This window comes from Papio anubis, unplaced genomic scaffold (genome assembly GCF_008728515.1).
Source record: "Papio anubis isolate 15944 unplaced genomic scaffold, Panubis1.0 scaffold55, whole genome shotgun sequence".
Taxonomy (NCBI): Eukaryota; Metazoa; Chordata; class Mammalia; order Primates; family Cercopithecidae; genus Papio; species Papio anubis.
Window position 1 is genome coordinate 317,080 of NW_022165718.1, and position 13,381 is coordinate 330,460.

The window sequence follows — 13,381 nt, forward strand, 5'->3', positions numbered from 1 at the left end:
ACTTTGGGAGGCCGAGGTGGGCAGATTACGAGGTCAGGAGATCGAGACCATCCTGCCTAACACGGTGAAATCCTGTCTCTACCGAAAATACAAAAAATTAGCCAGGCATGGTGGTGGGCGCCTGTAGTCCCAGCTATTCTGGAGGCTGAGGCAGGAGAATGGCATGAACCCGGGAGGCGGAGCTTGCAATGAGCCGAGATTGTGCCACTGCACTCCAGCCTGGGCGACAGAGCGAGACTCCGTCTCGAAAAACAAAACAAAACAAAACAAAACAAAACAAAAAGAATAACAGCACCAATACCAGGCCAACCAAACAAATCGCCTTCCAGTGTCCAGTTTGGCTTTCAGCTGCCAGCTTGCTCTTCCTACTGATGTCTAAGCTCTAACTTGCTTTCCTTTGGGAGAAATAAAGATGCAAGGAACGAGCAAGTTAAGGGAATCCTTGTGGTTCCTTTCTTTTTGTTCTCCCTTCTGTCCTAAACTAAGGATTAACTGCACGTCCCCTTCCATCATCTAGAGAGAGAGACAGAGGGCAGGCTCTCTTCATCCTCTCCCAACTGTTACAATGAACACAGTCTTGCTGTCCAAGGCAGTTGGTCTCATATGCGTCTCCTCTAGGGGCATGTATTAGGGGCACTGTGTTTCTTTAAATAGGATGTCATTCCGAGTTTACTATTAGACCAGTTTTGATCATGCTGTGTTGAGGCTATCTGTGCCTCGACAATATAGAAATTCACACACTGGAAACAAGGCCAAATAGGCACAATACTTCCCAAAAATTCTTTGTAGTTTAGGCGATAACATCAATGTCTGGGTTTGAGATATTAGTGTACTATTCATTTTTCTTTATTCAAAGGAGAAAAGGCCTTTTCAGAAACATTGCTTTAGAACCTCCAATTTTACTTAACCCCATCTTGAATGGCAATTCTAGAAGAGTTTTTAATGACCACTTCTCAGGCCAAGGATTAAGACCAAGGAAAAATCAGGAGGTTTTATGGCACTTACAAACTATGTTGGTTCCTTGCATTCCAAAATGCAGTTCGTTCAACAGTGTGATAAGATACAATTTTTCCTTCATTTAGTCTTCTATTCACTATGTACAAAATAATTACTGAGCAAGGAAGTAAGATGGTGGACAAACAGACATAGCCCCTCATGGAGTTAATAGTCAATTTAGTACATCAAATCTGAAAATACCGAGAATATGTATATTTAATCCCCAGTTAAATATTTCCTTGGTGGAGAAATTGGCTCTCACACACTGATGGAAGCATTTACTCCAACTATTAAAAATCAACTTGGAAAGATGGATGGAGAGGCATAAAAAATAGGGATACATTTTGATTTAATATTCCGCTTCTGGATATCTGTCCTAACAAAATATTCAACACAGCATATTTTAGTTAAAATTTGGAAACAAATGCCCAGCAATTGGGAAGCAGGCATATTACAAAGCATCTATTTGACGGTCTATTATGCGGCTACTAAAAAGGATGATTATGAAGACAATGTAGCAACAAGGTAAACTTCTTATAATGTAATGTTTAAGGAAAAGGATATAAATTGTATCTGTATAACATTACAAATACATAAACAAGTACTTTTTCAAAGAGGCAAGAAAGAAATACACTGAAAAAAGGATACTAAAGGTTGTTTTAGATTGCTATAGTTTGGGATAAATATTTTTCTCTTCCTCTTCTATATATTTATTTTAATGTATATTTAATCTTGGAAAACAAATTATACTAAAAGTCCAATCCTTTAGTTTTTTTAAAAAAATTATGATTTATTTCACTTTGGAAAATGGAATTCTTCATACATTTGAATGTCATCCTTGTGCAAGGCAGAGGCTGATCTTCTCTGTATCATTCCATTTTTACTGTATGTGCTGTCGAAGCAAGCACAAAGTGAGCTCTTCTTAAGGAAGTGGGGAAATTATGAAATTTCATCTCAATGGGTGAGGTATCAAATTGCATATCATGTTGTTTTTACTTTAGAACTTATGGAGGTTTTTCAGTTATAATATCATATACTATATGAATAAGAAAACAAGAAATGGAGGGAGGAAGGGACAAACTATTGCTATAACCAATATCCACTGTGTCAGGACCCAAGAAATACATATAGGTTGGTACACAATCAAAGGTATTATTTGTGTGCTGGAACTTTCAGAAATGAAGCCTTGGAGACCTCTATTTTATCCCAAAAGCCAGGCACAGGAACAGCCCTGAGTCCTGTCAAAGAATTAGCAATGAATAAGATGGTATAACAAATGAGGCGGGCGTGTCATTCTGTCAGTTGCTTCCTCCTGACTAACCAAGAGCACATAATTGTGCTTCTGAACTCATTAATTTTGGCAAAAGGTATCTTGGTCTACCTAATTCAGCTTCTCCATTTAACAGTCAGGAATCCGAGGCAGGTTCACATTATGATTTTAACGGGCATTTTTGCTTTGGGGACGCCTCTTCATTTATAAACAATATTAAAAATTATATCTTACAATATCGAATTAAAAATACAGACTTGGGTAACCAAAGACTTCTATTCTAAAGCAGTATTGCAATGGAGAGAAAGTGACTTTCAATAGGAGGAGGAGGACTATCGCAATTGGAAGAAAACTTTAATCCTGAGATATGCAAACCTCTCAAAGGTTAGGCAGAAAAGGTCTTTTCTAGGAAAGAATAAACAATGCTGGAAGTAACAGGATGTCGAAAAGTGGGATGAGTTAGGGTGAATGATCTTACGGTAGAAAAGAGAAAATTCTACCCTATGATCACCCTATTTTCAGGAAGGGCTCTTAAGGATGGGTTGCATGATGGCTCAGGCAAAGGGCAGGTCAAAGCTCAGGGGCCAGGGGACAGAGAGAATTCTAACTAAACTTGGGTCAAGTCAACGTAGCAGATATTTTGTCCACATTGGTCAGTGGGTGAAGCAGTTCAGCTAATCATTAATGATGCATAAGAATGGAACGGTGGAGCGTCTATGTTCAGCTTTGTCATAAAAAAAAACAAGGTTGGCATCAGCAAGTCTTATCGAAGTCACATGGGAGGATCTTTCCTTGTATAAGCTGTTTTCTAGAACACTAATGGGTGGGAGGGTTCCTTTAACCCTTCATGTTTTCCAGGATCACAGGACTTGGGTAAAGTTCAACATGGTCAGTGACTACATTGGTACAAAGACCAATACATTAAAATTATATATTACAAGACTTTCTTTGACTTAAATGTTCTTTTGTTCTTTTCTCTCTGCCCCCATTGTGTGGGCCCCCAAATTATCATGGATCCTGGGCACTGTCCGTAATGGATAAACCAGCCCTGATCTGAGACACAGCGAGATCAAGGGTCTCTAAGACCACTAAGATAGCTACGGCAGAGCTCAGACAAGAGCAACTAGGTCTAGACCTCTTTATACACTTGCAACTATGAAGACTATGGAGAAGGCCCTGCTCAAGAGGTAGGATGAAGGTTTGGGGATGAGAGGATATGTGGGGATATTAACTTTGATGTAAGAACCTGCAGACTTAGAAGGAAAGGATTAGTCAGGGAAATTCATTAAAGAGTTGATGGCTGGGAGTGCCTTAACCATTGACTGTCACAGGCACATCATTCAGCAACACTTATTCTGTATCTCCTGTGTGCTTGGTGTCCCTGCCTTTACAGAGCTTACAGACAAGCAGGGGAGGCCAATGCACAAGCAATGGTAGTCACAAGTGTAATGACAGAGGAAGCAAGGTCATTAGGAGTGAGTAACAAGCACACCTAACCTGCAGGAGGGAAGTGAGAATCCAGAATAGAAATGAACCAGTCCCAGAGGATGCAGAAAGTGAGAGGAGTGCTCTAGTAGGAAACATTGCATGCAGCCCAGGATATGTGAAGTTTAAGAGATGGAAAACCAGTGATCTTCCGTAGGCCTGGCCAAATATCCTTAATATTTTAGAAACCAGGTATCAGTGAATACAAGGAGTTAAAATCTCTCCCAACCTGCTTCCAGGAGTCTAAGAATCCAAGACTAAGGAGTCAATAGGATTTGGAGGGTAAAGTCATGTAACTGAGAAACCTTAAAAAAAAAAAAAAGCAGGGTCTCCCCACCCCACATTTTACTAAACCACCCAGTCATTCAGTTCAGGTACTTAGTCTATCCACAGCAGGCTAGGATGCTGGTTTCAATGTTGAATTTTTCACCCACTCGATACTTTTAATGTCTTTTCCCTATTCAGAGGCTGCATTTTTTGTTTTGTGGGTTTTTTGCTTTTGGTTGTTTGTTTGTTTGTTTTTGATAGAGTCTTGCTCTGTGTCTCAGGCTGGAGTGCAGTGGTACAATCAGGGCTAGCTGCAGCCTTGAATTCGCAGACTCAAGTGACCCTCCTGCCTCAGCCTCCAGAGGAACTGGTACTACAGGTGCGCAGCCACCAAGCCTGGCTAATTTTTGTATTTTTTGTGGAGATGGGGTTCTCATCCTATTGTCCGGGCTGGTCTCAAACTTTTGGGAGCAAGTAATCCATTCACCTCAGCCTCCTAAAGCACTGGGATTACAGGCATGAGCCACCATGCCCATGCAGTCTTGAGGAAAATGTCCTTCCATCTCTTATCAAAAGATCTTGTGTATACTGATTTCTTTTGTGTATATACCCATCAGTGAAATTGCTGGATCATATGGTAGTTTTATTTTTATGTTTTTGAGGAACCTTCAAACTACTCTCCATAGTGGTTGTACTAATTTATATTGCCACCAACAATGTATGAGGGTTCCCCTCCCTCCACATCCTTGCCAGCATTTGTTATTGCCTGTCTTGGATATAAGCCATTTGAATTTGGGTAAGATGATATCCCATTGTAGTTATGATTTGCATTTCTCTGATGATCAATGATGTTGAGCACCTTTTCATATGCCTGTTTGTCATTTGTATGTCTTCTTTTGAAAAATATCTTTTTGGGTCTTTTGTCTATTTTTATATTTATTTATTTAGAGATGGAGTTTCACTCTGTCACCCAGGTTGGAGTGCAGTGAGTCCAGATCTCATCTCACTGCAGCCTCCACTTCCCGGGTTTAAGCGATTCTCCTGCCTCAGTCTCTGGAGTAGCATCGACTACAGGCACACATCACCATGCTCAGCTAATTTTTGTACTTTTAGTAGAGACAGGGTTTCACCATATTGGCCAGGCTGGTCTCCAACTCCTGACTTCAAGTGATTTGCCCACCTCGCCCTCCCAAAGTGCTGGAATTACAAATGTGAGCCATTGTGCCCGGCCTTTTGCCCATTTTTAAACTGAATTATTATATTTTTTCCTATTGAGTTGTTTAAGCTCCTTAGTACATCCACTATGGAGAATAGTTTGGAGCTTTCTCAAAAAACTAAAACTAGAACTACCACATGATCCAGCAATCCCGTTGCTAGGTATATATCCAAAAGAAAGAAAATCAGTGTATCAAAGAAATATCTGCACTCCCATGTTTATTGCAGCACTGTTCACAATAGCCAAGATTTTGAATCAACCTAAGTTGTCCATCAACCAATAAACGGATAAGGAAAATGTGGTACATATACAGGGTGGAGTACTATTCAGCCATAAAAAAATGAGATCCTGTCATTCACAACAACATGGATGAAACTGGAGATCATTATGTTAAGTGAAATAAGTCAGGCACAGAAAGACAAACTTCACATGTTCCCACTTATTTGTGGGAGCTAAAAATTAAAACAATTGAACTCATGGAAGATAGAGAGTAGGAGGATGGTTACCAAAGGCTGTGAAGGGTAGTCAGGGGTGGAGGAGTGGGAGGAGGTGGGAATGGTAAATGGGTAGAAAAAAATAGAAAGAATGAATAAGACCTACTATTTGGTGGCACAACAGGGTGAATGTAGTCAATAATAACTGTACAGTTAAAAAATAACTAAAAGTACAATTGGATTGTTTGTAACACAAAGGATAAATGCTGAGGTGATGAAAACCTCATGTACCCTGATGTAATTATTACACATTGTTTGTCTGTATCAAAATATGGCATATACCCCATAAATATATACACCTACTGTGTATCCCCAAAAACAAACAAAAAGCAAAACAAAACAAACAAAAAAGGTTGAGGCCTCGTCTGTGCTAATGCCTGGGGTCAACAGTTCACGTCATCTGGGCTCTTTTGATCTAATCCCCGCTAACTCTCTCCAGCCCTGAGAGGACAGGCAACCGCAGGCTGCTGGCCAGCCTTTCCCAGCCGCCACCGCAGGTGAGAGAAGGAGGGAGGGAGGCGGCGGGTCAGGGCAGCAGGAGGAGAGAGCGGGTGCGCCCGGCCCTTGGGCGGCTGGGGCCAGAGCGAGCCGGGTCCGCGCGCTGCGGGGGTAGGACCGGGGCGGGGCCGGCCGGGGCTGACCGGGGCAGGGGCGGGGCCGGGACCGGTGACCCTAGGGGCGAGACCCGCCAGCTGCCGGTCCGCAGCCCAGGCCTCCGCCGCTCCGCCGCCCCTCGGCTCAGGTAAGGCAGGCACCCCCAGAGCTCAGGTCGGGCTGCCGGGTCCCAGGCTGGGGGTCTTCGTTTGCCCCTGGCTGGTGCAGCGGCGCGCCTTCCCGCCCTCAGAGCCCGGCGCAGGAGGGGACGGCCCGCGCTTGGATACAGCTGGGCGGAGAAAAAGGGTGGGCGTGCGCAGCGCTGTCTCTAACCCCTTCCTTTTGCTCTAAGTTCTTGCACTTGGAAATTGGAAAAGTCCCTCTTCAAACTCTTTTCCAGATGTGGCATCAGGAGTGAACCAAGCCGCTCATCTCGCAGTATCCCTACCTGTGCTCCTGGGAGGAGTCTACCCCAGATACATTTAGGGACCTGCCTTTCACTGTTAGGATGATTTCTTGGAACTCGGGAATTGGACTTCTATGAAACGGAATCGATTGAATTAATTTTATTTATTTTGTAAAACTTTAATTTTAGGTCGAATTAATTTTAAAGCTGAGTTCAGGGGCAGGGAAAACGACTGGGTGGGCCTAAGCCTGCTGGGGTGTGACAGCTTGGGGCTGTGGGGACGGAGGCTGGCAAAACTTTCCTTGCTCTGCCACTTCGGCAGAGTCCGCAGTAAAGACTGCGGGGACAAGACTTTCGCCACTTGTAAGGTTGGATGAGAGGCAGGAAGATAAAGGGGGGACTGTCTGTGCTGACAGAATCTGGAAAACGTGATGCACTGGGAATACTTCCTTTGGGAACAGGTGCTTCCTTATACCATCTTCCTCACTTATTAAAGCATTTTTGTATCCATTTCAATACAGTTAACGATGTTCTGTTAAACAAAACGTAGGTACGGTTGTCTTTGCGCCCCCCGCCCCGCCCCCAGTTTTGTGCTAGGTGAGTTCAAGGTCAAAGATTGGAAACTAGGTCACCTGTTGGGGATCTTTTTACCTGAAGTGTTTTCCTCCAGCCCTTCCCATTGTCACCTGCCAAAGAGCCATTCTTTTCTTCCCTGTTTAGCTCTCACCACTTACAAACCAGTGAAAAGGAAAGCGACCACTTCTGTCATGCAAGTACTTGTGGTTAAGTTGGTCTTGTGCAGCTTGTTTGTAAACATCACTTGTTCCTTTGTATTTTTTTTATTCCTTCAATATTAAAATGTGCCAATAGAGTCTTCTGTAAAGAATGCAAAAGACTGTAGGAGAAAGGGGAACTGCCCTTGAAGGTGTCTAGTAAAGTGATTATTTTTTTAACCAAAAAATTAATATTCTATATTGCGTTCCAATGCTTTCACTTCTTTTGGAAAAGATATTTTAAAATTATAAGTATTTTGTCAAGAAAATATTAACTAGGCTGGGCGCTGTGGCTCATGCCTGTAATTCAAACACAGTGGGAGGCCACGGAGGGTGGATCGCTTGAGCTCAGGAGTTCCAGACCAGCCTTTACAGCATAGCAAAACTTCATCTCTACAAAAATCAGCTGGGTGTGGTGCTGTGCATCCGTCTACTACATAATCCCAGCTACTAGGGAGCCTGGGGGAGTAGGATGGCTTGAGCCTGAGAGGTCGAGGTTGCAGTGAGCGATGATTGCATGCTTCACTGCAGTCCAGCCTGGGTGACAGAGAAAGACCCTGTCCAGAGAGGGAGAGGGGGGAGGGGGGAGAGGGGAGGGAAAGGAGGAGAGGGGAGGGGAGGGGCTCTTAAGTTTCTCCCTGTGTGTGAATCTTCCATTAACCGTCTCTACCCAATGAACTGAATGCTTTAGAAATTTGATGTTCTAGTTTACACATGCCTCCTGGAATAGAAGAGTGCATTTGACTTGTGAAATAACTTAAAGGAACCTTGAAAGTAATGGTATCAGTAAGATTTTAAGATTTCAAGTTTGTTGCATTCAGATATCTTTGTAGTTTGACAATTCACGTACTCGAAATTTCTGTTATTTAATAATAATAATGTTAGTAATAATGTTGCTCACAATAGGGGGCGTCCTTTATGAATAATTCTTTTAGTTTTTGTTGTTGTTGTTGTTGAGATGGAGTCCCACTCTGCCTCCCAAGTAAGAATGCAGTGGTGCTGTCTCAGCTCACTGCAACCTCCGGCCCCCGGACTCAAGCGATTCTCCTGCCTCAGCCTCTCCAGTAGCTGGGGTTACAGGTGCCCGCCACCACGCCTGGCTAATTTTTGTATTTTTAGTAGAGATGGTGTTTTACCATGTTGACCAGGCTGGTCTCGAACTCCTGATCTCAAGTGATCCACCTGCCTCGGCCTCCCAAAGTGTTGGGATCACAGGCGTGAGCCACCATGCCCGGCCCTTTAGAAATAATTCTATCAGTACATCATAAAAGGCACCTTTCTGGAGGCCTTTTCTGTATGTATGGTTATTTTTTCCCAGTTGTTAAGCTTTGTAGATTCAGTTCTTCTGTAGGCTGAATTGGAAGCAGACAGCTGTGGTGGAGACCTGGACTAAAAGTATCTATCTGTGCATTGAGGTCTAGCCCCAGGTCAGCTTTGAAGTCCTTGCAAGTCCTCTTCCTAATTAACTTTGGGAACCTGGGAGTTTCTTAATTTACATGTGTCATGTTTATCTTCAAAATGAGAGAGTTATCTTTAGTCTAAAAAGACATTTGGGCCCCTTTGAACTTTCCTAAAAAATGCAAATTTTCATTTACAGAGCTAGATATCATTGCTGTAGGGGAACACTGATTCTAGAATTTGCTCTCATTTCCAGAGGGTATCCTCACATGCTGACCACCACCTTTGCCCCACCTAACCAGTATAGTGCAGTGATTAAGAATGTGAGTTTTTCCATAGACTGATGGATCTGTTTGTTTCGTAGCTCTGACCTTAGGCAAGTTACTTATGTTTTCCAAGACTCATTTTCTTCATGTTTAGAATAGTGATGATAATGCATGTTGATATTATGAGGACCGCATGAAGCAATGCCCGTAATGTAAGCAGCACAGTATCTACAACTTAACATATAGTCAGTAAATGGTAGCAACTGTTTGCTTTGACACTGACTTTTCCTTTCTCCCTCTCTTTTTTTTAAACAAATTTGAAATTTAACTGGGAGAAATGTAAAGCCCTACACAATAAGTGTTTAAAACAATAAGCAAGTACAGAATGAGGGAGATGTAATTTACTGAACCAATCAACTTTTTGGTTAATTGACATTTGGTTGCTTGTGAGTGGGCAGTGAGTTGTGAGGGCCCATGTATTAGTCGTTTCTCATACTGCTCTAAGGACACTGCTGTAAGACTGGGTAATTTATAAAGAAAAGAGGTTTAACTGACTCACATTTCCACGTGGCTGGGGACCCCTCAGGAATCTTACAATCATGGCGGAAGGCACATCTTTAAAGTGTTGCAGGGGACAGAATGAGGGCCGAGCAAAGGGGGAAGCCCCTCCCTTATGAAACCATCAGATCTCGCGAGAAGTTACTATCATGAGAACAGCATGGGGGAAACCATCCCCATGAATCAGTTACCTCCCATTGGGTCCCTCCCACCACATGTGGGGATTATGGGAACTACAATTCAAGATGCGATTTGGGTGAGGATGAAGCCAAGCCATATTAGCCCTGAAAGCTCATATGATTTTAGATCGCTTTAGTATAAATGAGAATGCATATCTATAGCCAAGGATATTTTTTTTTCATCTGTCTTTTGCTCTTTGTGTATACTTCAGAGTTCCTCTCAAGATGAACATTTACAAACTGACTTGTCTGGGACAAGAAGGAGGAGTGAAGAGAGGCAGCTATTGAAGCCATACCATATTCATGCGTAACGAATACGTTAATTCTCTGGCTCCCCTTTCAACATTTTTGATGTATTGTTGTATGTAAAGCTCGCTGCCAGCAGAGTGCAAAAGAGAAGAAGGGACCCCCCCGCCCCACCCTGGCCTCCTGCCCTCTAAGCATACATTCATGGCATAGTTTCAGGTAACAGGAATAATTAGAGCAGAGTAATAAGTGCTCTGATAAAAGTAGCAAAGGGGAGGCTGGGAGTTGAGGAGTGCTAAACATCCACCAGGGCAAGCTCAAAGCAGTGAAAATTTAGTTCTAGTTTTGAAATTTCCAGTTTTGTGGACGTTTGCCAGGTGTAAGTACTGAGAAAAAGCACTTCAGGTCAAGGCAGAAGTTTGTGTGAAGGTATGCTGGGGAGAGAGAAGATGACAACTGCAAATCATGGCAAACTGTCCTCTTGTGTCCCATCTTTTACTGACTAAGGGACCTTAGCAAATTGACCTCTGAGCTATAGTTTCCTTATGTGTGGAATGGGGATCTTATTATTATTTTACATTATTAGGTAGTGATTTAATCTTCAAGCGTAGCCTATAAGAATATCTAGCTCACAACACAGTTGGAAGACTTAGTTGTATATAAAACACTAACCTACCTGGTGCAACCAAAGTTGTGCCTTCCATCCCTCTCATTCTCTTGTTTAGAGACAGGGGAACACTACTTTAAATCTAGATGGGATTTAAGCCTTTCATGCATATTACAAAAGCAGGCCAAGAAACGTTTTAACTATTCTTGTTTAGAATGAAATATGAGATTATATGCTTCCACCACCACTAACCTTCTTTTCCAACCACTGTAAACTTTCTTTTTACTAAGGCTATGTTGTTAGCCTATGTTTTGGGGCCAGGCTCTGTGAAAGGAGTTCCTCCGTCTTTGAGTTGTTCTCTTGCTGGAGAAGTCCACATTCTTACATTTACATGGTAAGATCTGTGGCCATTTTTTTTGGGCCGTGTTTCCTGCCCCAGTCATTGCTTCAGTTTGAGCTATTGAACTGACTCTTAGAAAACATTTTGGTGTGGAGGGTATAGTAAAAACTGATTCATTACTTTGGGTCCCTAACATGCAAACTGAACATTTTGGAAGGAATTGGTTATAGAATTTTACACTTTTGTGATTTTCCTTTAGTATTGTTAGCTTTTAAAATCCATCTATATTTGGAAGAACTTGCCTTGAAATTCCAACTTGATCATGCATGAGTTTTTCCTCTTGCAAAGATTGTGCCAATTTGCTGAACAATTAAATACTTAGAGTTTTCTCCTTTAGGTCATTTTCTCTACATGGATTTCAAAGAGAAGACCTTATGCAGTTTTTTTGCAATGCCCTCAAAAATGGAAAAATTCTACATTCCATGTAGGCAGTAGTAGACAGTAAGAGAATTTAATTACTTTAGGCTTTGGTCATTTGAGGTTAGGGTGCCTGGGTAGGCCTGTTGGCTATGGAAGGCCCAGATCAGGCCAGGGATTGGTTCTTCCTAGATCATGAAGACCTATCATGAGTAAGAGCTTTCTGTGGGAATTGTTCTTTTTGGTCATTCATTCATTCAGTATATTTTGCTTCAATTCATTAATTAATTTGAATATTTCATTGATCATGTTATACATGCGGATGGGGATGCCGAGATAGATTCAAGTCTCCGAGATAGATTCAAGTTCCTTAGACTCTAATTTGAATAAGAATTACTTTGGAGAACTAGTTTAAATTTAAATTCTTGCACTTTATCCCTTAAAAGCTCGGACTTATTTCATCCAGTGCGGGGCCTAGGAATCTGCATTTTAATAAGCCTCACAGGTGATTCTGATGCTGCTGGGAGCTTTCTTCTTTTTTTTAACCAATTTTTTTCCCAGCATCAGTGTACACATTTACACAGACTTTTTGGAGAACAGTGTAATCTCTCTGTCTAGGGCTTGTTATATCTGGTCAAATATCTAGACAAATCTAAACTCTGGTTCACTCTCTGCTTTTAACCAAGTCAGTGTACCTTTAGGTTGCTTTTTTAATTTATAAAATAGGGACTTGAACTAGATGTCTGTAAATTTCCATGCTGTTCCTTAATTTGATGCTTTTCTTTGTTTTAAATATAAATCCAGTAAAAAGTATGCTTTGAACAGTCACAAATTAAAGCCATTCTTTGAATAAATGCACTGTTGAGTGATATCTACCCAAAGTCCTGTGAAATCCATATTCTTCTTAGGGTATCAGTACCCCTACTTTCTTTGTTATCACTTTCTTATGTTAAGAGGAGTCATGAATTTTAGAATGGGGAAGTGAGAAGGTGTGGTTGATAGAGACTACCTTTTCTATTAGAGACTGAGCTATGCCCCCCACTTTATTAGACAGCATATGTAAATTACCAGCTGAATATTTCAGTAATTGGACTTCCTTGGAGAAACTCTTCTTGATCTCCTCCCAGCAGGGTTAAGTGCAGCCTCTGCTGCACTCTCTACCTGCTTTGTGGGAACCAGGCCTACCCTTTCTCTCTCTGCAGTAATGGAGGCCCCATGATCTGTCAGCATCATGGGACAGGAAGGGGGGCCTTCATCTCATTCTCAAGAGGAGAACAGAGTGAAGAACACAGTAGGTGCTTCATAAATCTGTGTTAAATGAATTAACTGCCACTTCCCAAACCACTGTTAAGACAAAATTGCTTTATTTTCTGTAATGCATTGCATAGTTTTCTCCTCTTTCTTAAATGTGCAAAACCCTGTGCTAATTCTATATGCCCGCTTTTGAGAATCTATATGCCTGCTTTTGAGAAATACAATGTATTTAGCTGTAATTATTATTTAAAATTGAAAATAAAAAGAATTTGTAATAGCATCATCAATTTTTAGTTAAGGGAAATAACGAATGTGATCCCTACTAGCCCGTTATGCCACAAAGGCACACTGATAATTATTTCTCCTCTTCTTGAGGAACTGGGATGTAAGCATTTAAAGTATCTTCTCTATATGCATTTTGATTTCCTATTGAACAAAAAAATGTAAAAAATGTAAACAGGAAGGACTTCATTCTTTTTTCCAGTGAGATCACAGAGATAAACCAAGTTAGAGCAACTCTCTTGAATAGCTAATAGCTGTCGCCTGGGGAAGGAGAAAATTATTTTCTGCCTTCCATGTTGATGTATATAGAACATGTGTTCTGAGTAGCTGCTA

At 41.7% G+C, this 13,381-nt stretch overlaps 1 protein-coding gene and 1 non-coding gene across 3 annotated transcripts in view; one reads left to right on the top strand and one right to left on the bottom strand.

Moving 5' to 3' along the window:
• Positions 1-1,797: 1,797 nt before the first annotated feature.
• On the bottom strand, positions 1,798-1,904 carry LOC116273325. Its single transcript, XR_004181701.1, has one exon. It is a non-coding gene; the product is annotated as a U6 spliceosomal RNA (small nuclear RNA).
• Positions 1,905-6,388: 4,484 nt separating this feature from the next.
• LOC101011195 (WD repeat-containing protein 72) overlaps positions 6,389-13,381 on the top strand; it is a 62,485-nt gene continuing 55,492 nt past the window's right edge. For both annotated transcript variants that reach the window (XM_031662325.1, XM_031662328.1), the window contains exon 1: positions 6,389-6,470. The gene's annotated coding sequence lies outside the window, so the exon portion shown is untranslated. The remainder of the gene's footprint in view (positions 6,471-13,381) is intronic.